General features: G+C 45.8%; 1 protein-coding gene across 1 annotated transcript in view; it reads left to right on the top strand.

Moving 5' to 3' along the window:
• Positions 1–87: 87 nt before the first annotated feature.
• Scap (SREBF chaperone) overlaps positions 88–17,699 on the top strand; it is a 37,917-nt gene continuing 20,305 nt past the window's right edge. Inside the window, exon 1 of the mRNA XM_090323510.1 lies at positions 88–128. The gene's annotated coding sequence lies outside the window, so the exon portion shown is untranslated. The remainder of the gene's footprint in view (positions 129–17,699) is intronic.

The raw sequence follows: 17,699 nt of genomic DNA on the forward strand, positions 1-17,699 counted from the left end.
GACGCCCGCGTCCGGGAAGGCCGAGGAAAGAGCGGGCGGCCGTCAAACACGGGACCGCGACACCCCGGGCGCGCGCACGCTCTCTCCCCGCCGCCGCCGCCGCCGCCCCGGAGCCGCCTCAGTCACAGGTACAGCCACGGGCGTCCGCGCCGCGCCGGCCTCAGGGCCGGGGCCTCCAGCCGCGTCTCCCGTAGTTCCGGAATGGGGGGGGCGGCTTCGGAAGATGGCGGGGCGGGGGAACCCCATCCCGCACCCCATCCCCGGCGGCGCTGTCCAGCAGCCGGGCGAGCCGGGGCGGCGTCCCCCTTCCCCCCACCCCGAGCCGCGCCCCTCCCCCGGCCGCCCCTCCCCTTTCCCGCCCCCCCCGGGGGGGGGTCCCGGCCTGGGGGCTGGAGGTTCCTGGGGCGCAGTGTCCCCACTCCGCCCACCCCCAGCCCTCCTTTCCCGTCCTCGAGGGTAACTTGGCTTCTAGAACTTGCTGTGGTTCTGTCTTGGGCTTCCATGAGGGGGTGCAGGGGCAGGAGGGGGTGCAGGGGGTGCGGGTGTGGGGGGAAACCTGCTTTCTGATGAGGGACAGAGGCAACTGGTTTCCTCGGCTTCTGTAGTTTGTTTTTCTTGCTGCTCCCGTCTTAACTTTTGCTTCTGTTCACTTCTGGGTGGGTTTTTTATTTATTTTTATTTATTTATGTTTTAGCTTTTTTTTTAAAATTTATTATGATGAAGATGATGCCCAGAGGGGTTACAGTTACATAAGCCAGGTAAGGAGTCCATTTTTTTTTTTTTTTGAACAAATGTTTCCCCTCCCCCTTTCCCTCACTCTCCCAGGTTTTTTTTTTTTTTTTTTCTTCCCAATCCCCAACCCACAAGTTGTGTATAACTCATTTTAGAAATGATGCGGAGGAAAATGATGGAAGAGGTAGTGACAGGGTCTTTACTATTTGAATCCATTCTGATTTTCTGGCCATTTACTGCATAATCATTGACTGGAGACAATCATAGCTGGGGGTGCAAAGATTCTTCTTCCCCCCCCCCACACACACACTTTGCATTTGGTTCTGGAGTGAAATTCCATTAATGGTGTTATCATTTGCATGGCTTTTCTTGGCTTTATGAAATTGTGGAGTTTTGGTTATGCGGTGTCTTGGTGTGCTGCTATCTCTGTGTTGGGCTAATAGAGATGGAAGCTTTTTTTTTTTTTTTAAAATTTCTTGGTCCTGAGGCTTAATTCTGGGCCTGGGCACTGTCCCTGAACTACTTTTGCTCAAGGCTAGCACTCTACCACTTGAGCCACAGCACCACTTCCAGCTTTCTCTGTGTATGTGGTACTCAGGTATCAAACACACTATCACTAAGCCATGTCCCCAGCCCCAGCTTTTTAAAAAACAATGTAGGATCAGGTGTTTAGTTAGTGCTGAATGCATTTTAGGTGTTTCAGAACGATGCTCAGGTGAAACCTGTCTTTGTCTTGGTACTGGGGCCTGGACTCGGTGCCTGGTGCTGTCCCTTAGCTTTTCTTCTTAAGGCTGGTGCGTTAGCACTTACATTTCTTCATGGGGGGCGGGTGGTGGTGTTAATTGGAGAGAGAGAGTTTCACTGGGGGTTTGATTCCTCAGTACCTCAAATACAGAGAAGCAGAAAGTAGCACTGTGGCCCAAGTGGTAGAGAACTAGCCTCGAGCACAGAGAGATCCCAGGACAGAGCCCAGGCCAAAAAAAAAAGTTTCACTGGGGCTGGCTTTCAACCTGGATTCTTAGACCTCAGCTTTCCTCAGTAGTGAGGGTTACAGTTATAAATTAAAGCTAGTATCTTTAACAACGTGTGATAATATGGTTTAGGCTTCCCTTTGAATGCACAATACAAACAAATATCTCCATATTTAGTCTCTTTTTTTCTTTGCTTGTTCTGAGTCTTGGGCGCTGTCCCTGAGTTTGTTTTTTGCACAAGGCTGGCGCTCTTCCTCTGGAGCTACTGTTCCACTTGAGTCTTTTTCTTTTTTTTTTTTTAATAGTATTGGGAGGGGGTTAAATTCAGCTTGGACATTCTTCTCCTTGAGCTACACCTTTGGCCCCTTTTTAATTTAATTTAATTTTTTTTTTTTTGCCAGTCCTGGGCTTGAGCTCAGGGCCTGAACACTGTCCTTGGACTTTCTCAAGGCTAGAGCTCTACCACTTGAGCCTCAGCACCACTTCTGACTTTTTTCTATGTATGTGGTACCGAGGAATCGAACCCGGGTCTTCATGCATGCTAGGCAAGCACTTTAACCACTAGGCCAAACTCCCGGCCCCCCCTTTTTAATTTTAATATTGAGACAGGATCTTATCAAGTTGCCCAGGTTGGTTTTAAAAGTTCCACTTCAACTGCTCCTAGTATAGGGATTATAGGCAGGAATTAAAGTCACCCTGGCTTGAAGTCAGGGTCTGGGCACTGTCTCTTGAGGTGTCTATGCTCAGGGTTAGTGCTTCCTGCTTTTTTGGTGATTAATTGGAGATAAGAATCATGGACTTTTCCTGCTGGGCTGGCTTCCAACTGTGATCCTCAGATCTCAATCTCCTGAGTGGCTCACACTTAGCCACTGGCACCCATCCTCTCTCTTTCATTATTGTGGCAGGAACACATTTCTCTGGAGGCTCTGTTGTACTTTTATATAACTAGTTACGACACGTAAACACGCCACCCCACTCCACCTCTCAGTTTATAATTTTTTTTTTTTTTGGTGCCAATAATGGGACTTGAAGTCGGGGCCTGGGTGCTATCCCTTAGCTTTTTTGCTCAAGGCTGCCCCTCTCCCACTTGAGCTATAGCTCTGTTTCACCAACCCCCCAGTTTAGGTGACTGTTCTGAAGTGGGTAAAGATCGTGAATTGCCTGAAGTCATATATGAGCAAGTTAACTGTCCGGTTGGGAAAGCAACCATACCTGTTGAGCTTTGTGCACAGGGTCATTAACATGTGGTGGTAGACTCAGTACCTAACACTACATGTGCCCAAGTGCCTGGCAGGACCCATTCATGCTGGGTGGACTTTTGCTGCTTGTGAGTCTTGGTTTTTCTGGCTCTCATGATATTGCATGCCTGGTATGTGTTGTTATTTCCATTGAACAGGTGGGACTCTGCATAGAGAAACCAGGGCTTCCCAGGGTCACCCAACTTCTGAGTGGCAGAGCAGGCCTGCAGATAGTCTTAGACATTTCTGCTCAGTCTGGCTTCGAACCTTAATCCTCAGATCTTAGCCTCCTGAGTAAGTAGGATTACAGCCAAGAGCTGCCAATGCCTGGCATGATTATTAATTTTGGCCAGTTCTGGAGTTTGAGTTCAGTGCCTTGCCCTTGTTTACAGTTGGTGCTCTACTACTTGAGCCATGCCTCCAGCTTAGCTTTTTTGGGATCAATCTTAGCCCTTGAACTCAAGAGTCTAGGCACTGTCCTTGAGCAGCTTTTACTCAAGGCCAGCACTTTACCACTTGAGCCACAGTACCACTTCTTGTTTTTTTCTGTTTATGTGGTATTGAGGCATCGTACCCAGGGCTTCATGCATGTGAAGCAAGCACTGTACCACTAAACCACCATCTCAGCCTCCTCTAGGTTTTTACTGATTGCTTGAAGATGGCATCTTTTGAGGACCAGGCTGGCTTCTAACCATAGTCCTCCAGTTGTTAGCCTTCTGGGTGGCTAGGATTATAGATATGAACCATTGGCATGTGGCTTCAATTGCTTATAATACCTACTACAATATAAACCCTATTTATGTTCCTTCTTTTTCTGTTTTTTTTTCTTTTTTTTTTTTTGGCCAGTCCTGGGCTTGAGCTCAGGGCCTGAGCACTGTCCTTGGACTTTCTCAAGGCTAGAGTTCTACCACTTGAGCCTCAGCACTACTTCTGGCTTTTTTCTATATATGTGGTACCAAGGAATCGAACCTGGATCTTTGTGCATGCTAGGCAAGCACTTTAACCACTAGGCCAAACTCCCAGCCCTCTTTTTCTGTTTTTGAATTGCATTGAACTAAGCACTTCACATTTACCAGGCAATAGTCCTGCCACTTGAACTGCAGCTTCAGCCTGCCTTTATTTATTTATTTTTGAGGTGTCTTGCTAACTATGGCCTGGGCTTCACATTCAGGATGCTCTTGCTTTGGCTCCTGAACAGCTAGCTGGATTTAGAGGTGTGCATCACTGTGTTCAGATAAACTGTGTTTTTCTACTATTAGTTTGTAGCAGGTTTTTTTTTTCCCATAATATATTCTGTGATACATTTTTTTTCCTTTTGGTCATTCGTGGGTCTTGAACTCTAGACCTGGGTGCTGTCCCTGAGCTCTTCAGCTCAGTGCTAGTGTCCTACCACTTTGAGCCACAGCACCATTTTCCCGTTTTCTGGTAGTTCATTGGAAATGAGTCTCGTTGATTTTTGTTCCCTTGTTGGCTTTGAACCACGCTCTTCAGATCTCAGCCTCCTGAGTAGCTAGGATGACAAGAGCTCTGTTTTGGTCTTGTTAGCTTTGAGCGGAGATGTTAAACAAAACTAGAAGCGTGGGGGAAGAGTCTTGAGACTTGCTTGAGCCTTGAGAACTGGATGAGAATCCCCGAGGAAGAGTCAGCCAGGAGGAAAGATCCTCCTTGAGTAGCAGCAGCCAGAGACAGGGAGGCGACATGATGTCATCGAGAGTTGGAAATGACAGGTGTGTCTTCCAGGCCATCTCTTTCACTGGTTACATCTGGTGGCATCTTTAATGTTAGGACTCAGTCCATTAGGGAGTTTTACAATGCTTCCTTAAGCAGCCAGTTGGTAGATCAAAATGATGGAAGAGTCACGGTGTCCCTGGTACACAGGTAGCCTAGCGGGGGCAGACAGTGACGAACAGAAAAAAAACAACAGACAAGTCATAGATGAAGTCACCATCCAAACTCAAACTTACAGTTAACACCAAAGGGAAAGTTTAGGAGGATGACAGAGAATAATGGTGCACAGCAGGGTACATGTATTTACCATTGGGTCAAGTTGCACTTGCAGATGGTGAGTGTGCTCGCATACACACACACACACACACTCAATTTACAGAACCAAGGTATGTAATTTTGTCATTATGATAAATGCTTAGATCTGAATGGTGACCTCAAGTCAGCTAAAATGAAGTATTCCGTTGAGATTCTGGGGAATCAGATGTTCCTGGTGGGGGTGTTCCTGAGCTGGGAGTTAGAACTGTTGTTACCCAGGTACTCTGCTACTTGGATCATGCCTCCCTGCGCCGCCCTCCCCCCCCCCCAGTCCTTTTTGCTTGTGGTGTTTTCCAGATAGGGTCTCATTTTTCCCCTCCGGATTGGCCTGGACCATGAAGATCAGGTTTCTTTCGTTTTTTGGGGGGAGGGGGCTGGGCTGGCCTTGAATTGAGATTGTAGGTGTGAATTTTTCCCTTGACCTTTGTTTCTTTTCTTTTTTCTTTTTCTTTTGTCAGTCTTGGGATTTGAACTCTGGGCCTGGACACTGTCCCTGAGCTCTTCAGCTCAAGGCTACCTACAGCCCTACTCCTTGAATCACAGCCCCACTTCTTTGTTTTCTAGTGATTAATTGGAGAGAAGAGTCTCCTGGTCTTTAATGCCCATGTTGGTTTTAAGCTGTGATCCTCAGATTTCAGCCTCCTGAGTAGCTAGGATTACTGACACGAGCCACCACACCCTGCATGGCCTTTGTTTCTTAATCTGTGAAAATAGGCTTTGGTACTTGGCAATTCCATCTCTCTGGACTCCAAAATTCTGTAGCTTACTATCCCTCTTAATGTCAGGAAAAGCCAGCACTGGTGGCTCCTACCTGGAATCCTAGCTTTTCGGGAGGCTGAGATCTTGAGGATCACGGTTCGAGGCTAGCCTTGGCAGGAAGTCTTACGAGACTCTAACTCTGATACATTAGCAAAAAAAATAGTTGCATTGGAGCTGTGATTCAAGTGGTAGAGTGCTGCCCTTGAGCAAAAGAGCTCGGGGACAGCATCTAGGCCCTGAGTTCAAGCCCCACAACTGACCAGAGGTGTGGGGGTGGGGAAAAGAACTGTAGTAGTAATACAACAAAACCTCTACTTCTGGAATAAGAATATAAATGGTCAGGGACCAAGAGTTTGGCCTAGTGGTAGAGTGCTTGCTTAGCATGCACGAAGACCCAGGTTCGATTCCTCGGTACCACATACATAGAAAACAGCCGAAAATGGTGCTGAGGCTCAAGTGGTAGAGCTCTATCCCTGAGAAAGTCCAAGGATAGTGCTCAGGCCCCGAGCTTAAGCCCAGGACAGGCAAAAACAAAACAAGGGGCCAGGAGTTTGGCCTAGTGGTAGAGTGCCTGCCTAGCATGCACGAAAACCCGGGTTCGATTCCTCGGCACCACATACATAGAAAAAAGCCGGAAATGGTGCTGAGGCTCAAGTGGTAGAGCTCTAGCCTTGAGAAAGTCCAAGGACAGTGCTCAGGCCCTGAGCTCAAGGCCAGGACTGGCAAAAAAAAAAAAAAACAAAACCAACAAAACAAAAAAGAATATAAATGGTTAGAGCCTTGGTGCTTTCCCAGAGTGCACCGTCCTGGCAGGAAATATAGCCTGTGTGGCTTGAGCATGTGGCTGGTTGAGCAAGCAAGGCTGCTGTAGCCAAGGCTAAGGTACCCTCTCCCGGGGCTAGTGGTTTTAGCAGTATTGAGAGCCTATCTTAAGTGTGTGTGTGTGTGTGTGTGATCTTGCTAGCTTTTCCTCCTGGGCAAGCCTTGAATTGAGATCCTGTGTTGGAATGCCCTATTACCTTTGGCCCTGTTTCTAGCTTGAAAATGGATTCTTGGCTCACATTTTTTTCTAGTGGTCAGTTCATTTACTTTGTTAGTCATTCTTGACTAAGGTCAAGTGGGAGTAAAAACAGAGGTAGCTGGCACTTGTGAAAGAAAATCTTTTCTTTTTTCTTTTGCCAGTCCTGGGGCTTGAACTCAGAGCCTGAGCCCCTCTATGCTCAAGGCTAGCACTCTACCTCTTAAGCCACAGCACGACTTCTGGCTTTTTCTATGTATGTGGTACTGAGAAATTGAACCCAGGGCTTTCATGCATACTAGACCAAGCATTCTACAAGTAAACCACATTCCCAGCCAATCCCAGTATTGTAAACTGAGACAGAACTCATCCTCTTGAATGGTCATGCTTCTGATTTTCTGAAACCCAGAAACCTCACCTTTTTTTTTTTTGCTGTGGTGGTCCTTGGTAGTCATGGGTCTTGAACTCAGAGCCTGGGCACTGTCCCTGAGCTCTTTTTACTTAAGGCTAGCACTCTGCCACTTTGAATCACAGCACTACTTCCAGTTTTTGAGTGATTGGTTGGAGATAAGAGTCTCACAGACTTTCCAACTGCGATCGTCGGATCTCAGCCTCCCAAGTAGTCAGAATTAGGAGCACCCAGCTGAAACCAGCTACCTTGATGAAGGTTCCAGCCTGCTGAAAATTCTTCCACCTTCCATGTTGATAGTGAAATAGAGTTTTCTTCCTGTAAAATTCGGTCCATTTTGCCAAAAGACATTCGCCACACCGGTCCTTTCTCCTGAAGAGATGAATTAGCACAGTGAACCCACCTGCAGTGAGTTTTCATCCTGATCAGAGCAAGGTTCTGGTGCTCTAGAGAACCCCGTGATTTCAGCTCTGGCCTCCAAAAGGGAGCTGAGAGCCCAGAAGAACGGAGAAAGGGGTACATGACAGTGCCAGTGGCCCTTTGAGGGGAGGAGGCCTGCGGGCACCCACAGGACAACTTGTCTCCTTGTGCTCTTAACTTAATTTTAACTTTTCAATGAAGTTATTCATTCCCTTGACACCAAACTCCCAAGTTGTAACAGAGTGTCCACAGGGACCTTTCCCTTCCACCCTGTCCTGGCGGCCTGGTCCTCTCCCCAGAGGCTGGGGGCTTTGTGCATGTACACACAAATACACAGAGAAGTCTTGAAAGTAGCACACTGTCCCCTTGCCCATTTTTTTTTTTTCTTTTAATTGTGGCTGATGGCTAGTAGCTCATACCCTTTTTTCCTAGCTAACTTAGGAGGCTGGTTCAAAGCCAGCTGAGGCAGGAAAGTCCATGAGACTCTTTATGTCCTATAAACTTCCTAAAACCCAGAAGTGGTGCTATGGTTCAAAGTGGTAAAGTTCTGGCCTTGAGCAAAATGGCTCAGGGACAGCACCCAGGCTCTGAGTTCAAGCACACATTCCTCAAAATAAATAAAAATTTAAAATAATTTTTTCCTTCAAATAATCATACAAAGGGGTTTCAATTTAACATCTACATTCATGGTCTAATTCATCCTGATCGGTCATTTCCTTCACCCACCGCCTAACATTCTCTTGCTTTTTTTTTTTTTTTTTTTCCCTTTCTGAATGTTTTTTTGTTTTTGTTTTTTCCTTATGAATGTCCAAGAGCTAGGCTCCAGTGAGGGCTCAGTGGCACAATGCTTAAGCAAGGCTCTGCCTGAGCTCTGTCTCCTGCACGCACACACCAAAACAAAAAGACACAGGAGTTTCCCTCTTATACAACTGAATAATATCCCATTGATATTCCAGAACGTACCTTACTTCCTCTAGCCAGAGCTCTCTGGATGGAGTTGTGAGGAGTTTGAAGTTCCCTGTGACACAGAGTGTACTGACAAGAGAGACTAAGTTCCTCTCTCTCCCGCTTTGTGGTCAGACGACGCAGCTAGCTGGGTTGGTGACCTGTGCTTTTGTAACTTTGATAGCTCGTATCAGATAAACTTGTGCTGTGCTTTATTCACATACTAGGCCTTGGATACAGGGCCTGTGCTTTGTCCCTGACCACCTTTTTGCTTAAGGCTCTACTACTTGAGCCACAGTACTACTTCTGACTTTTTCTGTGTATGTGGTACTGAGGAATGGAATCCAGGGCTTCATGCATGCTAGGTGAGCACTCTACCACTAAGCCGTCTTCCCAGTCCTCATGTATATTTTGTGTTGTGGAACATGGGGCTTGAACTCTGGGTCTGGGTGCTGTTCCTGAGCTCTTCAGTTCAAGGCTACCGCCCTATTCCTGGGCTTGGACCTTGTTGCTGAGCTCTTCAGCTCAAGGCTACTGCCCTACCCTTGAGCCATAACCCCACTTCCCATTTTCTTTTGTTTCGTTTTTTTTTTTTTTTTTTTTTTTTTGATGGGTAGTAGGGCTTGAACTCTGGGTCTAGGTGTTGTCCCTGAGCTCTTCAGCTCAAGGTTACCTCCTGCCCCTGGAGCCACAGTGCCACTTTCAGTTTTCTAGTGGTTAATTGGAGGTAAGAGTCTCATGATCTTTAGGGCTTGGGCTGGCTTTCAACCTTGATCTCAGGTCTCAGCCTCCTGAGTAGCTAGGACTACAGGTGTGATCCACTGTGCCCAGCCCTTTTTGCATTATTTTTTTAGATAAGGTCTGGCACATTTTGCCTGGGCTGGCCAGGGGCCAGTCTTCGGGTCTCTGTGTGGTTCTTTGGAGTAAGAGTCTCATGAACTTTCCTGCCTGGGCTGGCTTTGAACCATGGTCCTCAGATCTCAGCCTTGTTCTAGTCCCGTAGCTAGGATGACAGGCGTGAGTCACCAATGCCCAACCATATTGTTTTCTTTGTCTTCCATCATCATAGTTCCTCAACAGTAATAAGGGTGGGTGAGTGAAGAGCCCTGTTTGATTCTGATTTGGTGAGAATTCCAGTAGCTTTGGGGATTAGAAGGATGTATTTTTGTAAGAAGAGCTTACATTACCTACATCTGTCTGTATACATGCATGTATGTATATGTTAGAAAAATATAAATATTTCCCAAGCATCTACCAATTCTTATTTTAAAAGAGGGCTGAGGGCCGGGAGTTTGGCCTAGTGGTTAAAGTGCTTGCCTAGCATGCATGAAGACCCGGGTTCAATTCCTTGGTACCACATACATAGAAAAAAGCTGGAAGTGGTGCTGAGGCTCAAGTGGTAGAGCTCTAGCCTTGAGAAAGTCCAAGGACAGTGCTCAGGCCCTGAGCTCAAGCCCGGACTGGCCAAAAAAAAAAAAAAGGGCTGAATATTATTAATGATCTACAGAATTGATCAAGATGGTCTGTTAATGTAGTGAATATAACAGGAAAGCAGTGTTGACATAAGTGGGGTTGGCACAGTATGGGTGGGTTGATGTTTAGCTGAAGGCTTATGGAGGGAGTAACACTTTATCTAGCACCTGATACTTTATCTAGCATCCAGAGCTGGATAAATGATTAGATGTGGGAGATTTAGAGGGTGTAGCTTGGTGATACAGCACTTTCTCCCCCCTCCTCAAGGCTACCACCCTACCCCCTGGAGCCACAGTGTCACTTGTTTTCTAGTGGTTAATCGAAGATAAGAGTCTCACTTTCATGCCCAGGCTGGTTTTGAACTGTGACCCTCAGCTCTCAGCCTCCTAAGTAGTTAGGATTACAGGCATGAAGCCACTGGTGCCTGGCTTGAGCCTTTATTTTCAAAAGCTGTCCCTTCTGGCAGGGTTGGAATACCGGTCAGAGATGGAGCGCACATTCAGTGAATCAACTCATCCAGGATATTAGTATCTACTGGCTGGGGGCAGTGAAAACCCACAGACCCTGTTTGCCACTAGTTCTGTCTAGTGTATGCTGAAGATATGGGTACCAGTGTGTTAATATGTTAGTTTTGGTTGGCCAATGACTAGTTGCCTAGGGGTGTATTAAACACAAATAGTTGGATAGCCCAATAATGTGCATTTCTGATTAACTCCTAGAATTTACTGTGTGGGTTGGGTCTGGGGTGAGGGGGTGGGCATACTGTGAAAATCCCTTTAATAGAGGGAAGGAGAATTCAAAGAGAAGGGGTGTATATGCTAGGGCTCCCACAGAGTTTTGTTGCTTACTATGCTTTTCTACATGAGCCATACCTCCAGTCAATCATTTTGTTGGGTAATTGAAGATGGAGTCTCAAAGGCTTTTCTGCCCAGACTAGCCTCAAACTATGTTTCAGCTTCTTCAGTGGCTAGGATTATGAATGTGAGACACTGGTGCCTAACTTTTTTTTTTTTTCTTTTTCAAGTCTTGGGGCACAAACTCAAGGCCATGTACTGCCCCAAGATTCTTTTGCTCAAGGCTAGCGCTCTGAGGCTTGAGCCACAGCGCCACTTCCGGCTTTTTCTGCTGCTGTGGTAGTGAGGAATCGAACCCAGGGCTTCATGCCTGATGGGCAAACACTGTACCACTAAGCCACATTCCCAGTCCGTGAAGAGGTTTGAGACTGGGACATTTGTAAAGAAAACCAGCTTGCCTTGTGAGACTTTATTACCTCTCTTCTCCCAGAACACTTGATGCCCTTTGTATCCTCTTGTCCTAATCATCACTGACTGCTTCTGGTTGGTTGGTTTGCTCATTGTTTGTTGAATTACAAGTTTTATTAAGAGCTTCCAACGACTTAGTTCTAGGCCCTTCCGTACGAATCATGAACAGATGAACCATTAGAGTTTTCAGTGTTCTAAAAGAGAAGAAATGTGTTCAATGAGGAAGAGTAAAGGGAACTGGCAGGGATGTATCCAATGAGGGGAAGTCTGCCTGTAGAAGTGACATTGCCTGCTGCATCTGAAGGATGAGATGACAGCCTATGACTGGGAGAGAACAGAGTGTGCCAGGGCCTTGAGATGGAAATGAGGCCTGGCCACACATAAGAAGAGAACAGGAGGGCAGGGACCACAGCACGCTGGGCAGAACCAGGGACAAGCTTTGGTTTTTGTTCTAAGTGCAGAGGGGAGCTGGGCTCAGGACACTGATAGAATCTGAATCCACCCTGACCTCTGAGACAGGTGGATCAGAGGATAGGAGCAGATCTGTGAGATTTGTGTGGTGGCAAGACAAGGTCAAAGCCTGGGCGGAGAATTGGCTGGGAAGCTGGAAAGGGAATGTTTTGTCTTGGTGGCTTTGTGAATGGGAAGACAGGCTGAGGAGAGAAGCTAGTGTAGAAGAAGTGTTTGCAGACTCTGAAGTAGTGGGGAGACTGAAATTCAGGTAAGAATTGTGGGTGGGTGGGTGTGTATGTGTATTAGTTCTGGGGCTTGAACTCAGGTCCTTGAGCTCCTTTTGCTCAAGGCTAGCACTCTGCCACTTGAGACACAGCGCCACTTCAGGCTTTTTCTGTGTATGTGGTGCTGAGGAATCAAATCCAGGGCTTCATATGTACTAGGCAAGCACTGTACCACTAAGCCACATTCCCAGTCCCAGGCAAGAATTCTGGTAGTGGGTCACATGTGCTAGTAGTACAGTTTGTTTTAAACCAGTTAGCTCATTTAATAGTATACTGAGCAACAGTTTTAATAACATGAAAGTCATGTTTTATAGTTGAGTTTTTATTGGAATATATTAAACAGTACACAGTAAGTTGTTTCACCAAGACATTTCCATCATACAGTGTACTTTGATCATCTTTATCTCTCTATTATTCATTCTTTTCCTCTCTTCCTCCTCCTCTAGTAGTTCCCTTTTGTATTAATGACCTTGGGTTTTCTTTTCTAACAATCTAGTTCCACACATGAGAGAATCAAAAAATAACCTTTAATATTTGTCTTTGTGGGACAGGTATATTTCACATGATCTCCAATTCCATCCTTTAAAAAAATATTCTCTAAAACAAACATTCTCTAAAACAAACATCACTTTTTTTTTCTGTTAATAAAAACCCACTTGAGCCACAGCATCACTTCTGGCTTTTTCTGTATATGTGATACCAAAGAATTGAACCAAGGGCTTCGTGCATGCTAGGTAAGCATTCTGCCACTAGGCCACACCCTCCCTGGCCCTTGATTTTGTAGCATGTGAGTTTTGTAGCTAGAGTGTTTGTATGGTTTTAAAGCCAAAGTGCCTGTAGCAGCATCATGAAAAGCCATGGAGAGTGAGGTATGTGGGTACGAAGTGTATCATACACTTTAGGTGCCCAGGCACCCAAATAGTAATGAATGATATTTAAAACTAGAGCAATAGGATAAAAAGATGAGAGGAATCACTGGGTGCGTGGCCTAGTGGTAGAGTGCTCACCTCGCATGCAGGAGGCTCTGGATTGGATTCCTCCTTACTGCATACACAAAAAAGTCAGAAGTGGCACTGTGGCTCAAGTGGCAGAGCTAAGCCTTTTGCAAAAGAATCCAAGGACAGGCTTTGAGTTCAACCCCAGGACCGGCAAAAAAAAAAGATGAGAGGAACACTTTATGATGCTTTGATGATGAGGAAAACTGAGCCCCATAAACTCTGCATCTGTTTCTGTAATTCCTGGGCCCGCCAGCTTCTCATAAAATAAATCAACACATGAAAGCAATTTGAAGACTGGAAGGTAGCATAATTATACTATTAATGTAAAGAAGTTGAACTTTTTATAGCCTATTTTTAATTTATCTGTTGGTCACGAATCTTGAGTTCAGGGCCTGGGCGCTGACCCTGAGCCTTTTGGGCTCAAGGCTAGGGCTCTGTCTCTTTGAGCCACAGCTCTACTTTTGGTTTGAAGGTGGTTAATTGAAGGCTGGGGCTGGTTTAGAACCATGATCCTCAGATCTCAGCCTTCTGAGTAGGATTACAGGTTCAGGTCACCAGCACTGGGCTAGCCTTACCTTTATTTAGCAGTTTTTGATTTCTTTCTTTTCACATTTACTGTTTGTTTCCTTCCCTCCCTTCCACTCCCCCCCCCCACCCCATCTTTCCATTTTCAACTTAAGGCCTCATACTTGCTAGGCGGGCCGTTCATTCCATCACTGAGTTATCCCTCTATCCTCCCCTTCCTTTTTGTGCTGGTTAATTTTATTTTATTTTATTTTTTTGCCAGTCCTGGGCTTGAGCTCAGGGCCTGAGCACTGTCCTTGGACTTTCTCAAGGCTAGAGCTCTACCACTTGAGCCTCAGCACCACTTCTAGCTTTTTCTATGTATGTGGTACCGAGGAATCGAACCCGGGTCTTCAAGCATGCTAGGCAAGCACTTTAACCACTAGGCCAAACTCCCGGCCCCAGTGTGCTGGTTAATTTTGATATCGTCTCCATATCTGTTCAAGCATGTACCTAGACTGTGATCTGCCTATTTCATTGGACTTTCTGCCTAGGCTGGCCTAGAATCTTTTTTCTTTTTGCCAATCCTGGGCCCAGTCCTGGGCCTTGAACTCAGGGCCTGAGCATTGTCCTCAGGTTTTCTCAAGGCTAGTGCTCTACCACTTGAGCTACAGCACCATTTCCAGCTTTTTCTGTGTATATGATACTGAGGAATTGAATCCGGGTCTTTGTGCATGCTAGGCAAGCACTCTACCACTAGGCCAAACTCCCAGCCCTGGCCTAGAATCTTGACCCTCCAGATTTTGGCCTCCTTGAGTACTTACAATTACAGATGTGTGCCCTGGCAGCAAGCTTTTTTGCTTAAATTTTTTTCTCTTGGGGGGGGGGTGAAATTGGTGCTTTATCTATTGATAAGAGTGGAATATTGAAGTCTCCCTCCCTCCCTATGTCCCTTCTTTGTTTCCTTTCTTCCTTCCCAGTCCTAGAGCTTGAACTCAGGGCCTAGGCACTGTCCCTAAGCTTCTTTGCTCAAGTCTAGCACTTGAACCATGTCTCCATTTCTAGCTTTTTTGGTGCTTGAGATAAGAATCTGAAATGAACTTTTCTTTCCTGGATTACAGGCAGGAGCCAGTGGCGCACAGCTGGCATTGTTTTTGTTTTTGTTTTAAATTCATTGTAATTTCTCACTTTACTATCTTGTATTTCCTTTATTATAAAAGTTGATGGCTTTTGAGGGAGATACATTGCTTCGTTTATTTGTGAATTATTATTAGTGAGTTTTTATTGTTGAGATTCATGCATCGGGGGCCATGTTTTGGTGGAGATTTCAATCTCCTGTGTCCTTTTAGTTTCTTACAACTTCTGTCTGTATAATGGCTGGGTTGTGATGTATTTTCTTGTTACTAAATTGTGGTTGTGTGACTCAGTTGGACTGTGATCATTTTTCTTGTTCAGAACTCTTGCACTCACAGTGAGGAAACTTGACTACCAGAGCTATTACAATTGACAAACCACAGCCTTGTATATGTGGTAATCTCTAATGAAGACTTAAATCACCACTACTGCTCTAATAGATGAGAATAGAAGCAAAGGTGCTTCTTCATCATCTAGGAAGACAGTAATTAACCAGGTGGTAATAGGAAGATAGCGACCATAACACTAATGGATAATATTAGTTATTTGGTTATGTAGGGAAAGAAGAAATGGAAGCTAAACTTAATAGGAGAGGCGAGTGAGAAACGGGATGAAAACATGATTTCAAGGGGAGTGTTGAAAGGCAGATGTCATGGTTCAGATATGAGGACATTGGGGAAAAGGTATAGAGAAGGGGAGTAAGTGAGAATGGGCAAATGGCTTATACTAAACAGGAGAAACTAAAAAGTAAAGGCCTGTATGAGATGTATAGAAAAAGAATCAAAACAAGCACTGTCCATGGCCTTTCTCTTTTTTTTTTTTTTTTTTTTTTTTGCCAGTCCTGGGCTTGAGCTCAGGGCCTGAGCACTGTCCTTGGACTTTCTCAAGGCTAGAGCTCTACCACTTGAGCCTCAGCACCACTTCCAGCTTTTTGCTATGTATGTGGGGTACCGAGGAATTGAACCGGGTACCGGGTCTTCGTGCATGCTAGGCAAGCACTCTACCACTAGGCCAAACTCCCGGCCCTGTCCATGGCCTTTCTCAAAGTTAGTGGTCTGTCACTTAAGCCACAACATCGCTTCCGGCTTTTTCTATGTGTGTGGTACCGAGGAATCAAACTCGGGTCTTGATGCATGCTTGGCAAGCACTCTATCACTAGGCCAAACTCCTGGCCCGCAAATGATTTTTTTGTTGTTGTTGGTTGTGGGATTTGACTTCTGGGCCTGGATGCTGTCCCTGAGCTCCAGGCTACTGCCCTACCCCTTGAGCCACAGAGCCATTTCTGGTTTCTGGTGGTTCATTGGAGATAAGAGAAAACTACAATGATTAGCATAAGCCACTGGTGTCTGGCTACTCAATTTCTCATTGGCACTCTCAAGATGGCATTTTACTGTTGTGAGATAAGGAGAGCCACAGAAGGCCTTTCTGGCTGGTTGCTGCCTCATGAATTCCTCTAGTGGAGTTACGGCAAGTGGGTTGGATAGGCTTTTCCTGCAGCTTGAGCTGCTAGTTAGATGGCAGGACTGTTAGTTTGTTTTGCCTCATATTGCAACCTTCATTTTTCTCTCCACCCAGTCAGGTAACTGGCTTGAAACTCTTTGTTGGCTTATCTTTCCTTTTTTTGGTTGGTCATGGGTCTTGAACTCTGGGTCTGGCCACTGTTCTTGAGCTGTTCAGCTCTAGGCTAGTGCACTACCACTTGAGCCACAACACCACTTCCAGTTTTCTGGTGGTTCGTTGGCGATAAGAGTCTCAGGGACTTTCATGCCCAGGTTGGCTTTTGTGATCCTCAGATCTCAGCCTCCTGAGTAGTTAGTAATTATAGACGTGAGCAACTGGTACTTGCTAATAACCATATTCGTGCCCTTCTCTCTGAAGGACTCCAGCTCCAATGCCTGTACAGAATGCCTGGATTAGGTGAATGGTAGCAGATGGATTGGAGAGGCTAGGTGGACTCAAATTAGCACTCAGTAGTATTGAAACTCTTCCTCCAAATATGGACCATCGTGGACATCATGGATTAACTCTCTCCCCCAACTTGGGCACTATTCCTGAGCTTCTTTTGCTCAAGGCTAGCACTCTACCACTTGGGCCACAGCACCATTTTCAGCTTTTTTTGTGTGTATGTGCTTCTTGAGAATTGAACCCAGGGCTTCATGCATACTAGGCCAACACTCTACCATTAAGCCACCTCCCAGCCATTGGATTGACTCTTAAGGCAGCCCCAAATCCTTCACTGTGCCCTCAGTAGACACAGAGCACCCGAAGCAGCCATCTCTCTAGCCTGAAGATCAGGAAAGAAGGTTGTCCTGATCAGAGGTAGAAATGGAGGGGAAAAAAAAATCCCATGTGCTTCTACAGTATTAAAGCAACAGTGGCATTAATAGTAGGTGAGAGTGGAACCTTGCCTTTGTGATTATCTCCTCCTCTTCCTCCTCTTCCTCTTCTTCCTCCTCTTTTGGTTTTTTTTTTTTTTTTGGTACTGGGGATTGATTGATTGATCCCAAGGTTCTGTGTTTTCTAGGCAAACACAATACTTAACTTGCTCCTGACATTTTTGATCTGTAATGTATAGATTTTTCCCAGAAGTCTGCATTCATTCTCTTCCGTGGGATGAGTTCAGAGTTCCAAGCACCTTAAGCAAACTCGGAATAGACGAACTGTCTTGCTTTCCACCACTCTCACTTATTCTCTTGCCTAGTGCCCTTTACATCTCTATTTTACGTAATACCTTCCACATAAGCCTCCAGGGCAGCGTACTATGTGTCTTTAAATTCAGGAAGCACAGCTATAGATTTTGATCTGAAGCAATCTTGGAAGTGTGGAGCAATATAAGGAAAAACAGGTTTTGGGTTCAGGTTGGGAATATTTTTTGGGGGTGGCAGTCCTGGGGCTTGAATTCAGGGTCTGAGCACAGTCCTTGAACTTTCTCAAGACTAGTGTTCTACCACTTGAGCCCCAGCACCACTTCCAGCTTTTTTCTGTGTATGTGGTACCAAGGAATTGAACCCAGGGTTTTGTGCATGCTAGGCAAGCACTCTACCACTAGGTTACAT

The sequence above is a fragment of the Megascapheus bottae genome, chromosome 32 (genome assembly GCF_031878675.1).
Source record: "Megascapheus bottae isolate mThoBot1 chromosome 32, mThoBot2.hap1, whole genome shotgun sequence".
Taxonomy (NCBI): Eukaryota; Metazoa; Chordata; class Mammalia; order Rodentia; family Geomyidae; genus Megascapheus; species Megascapheus bottae.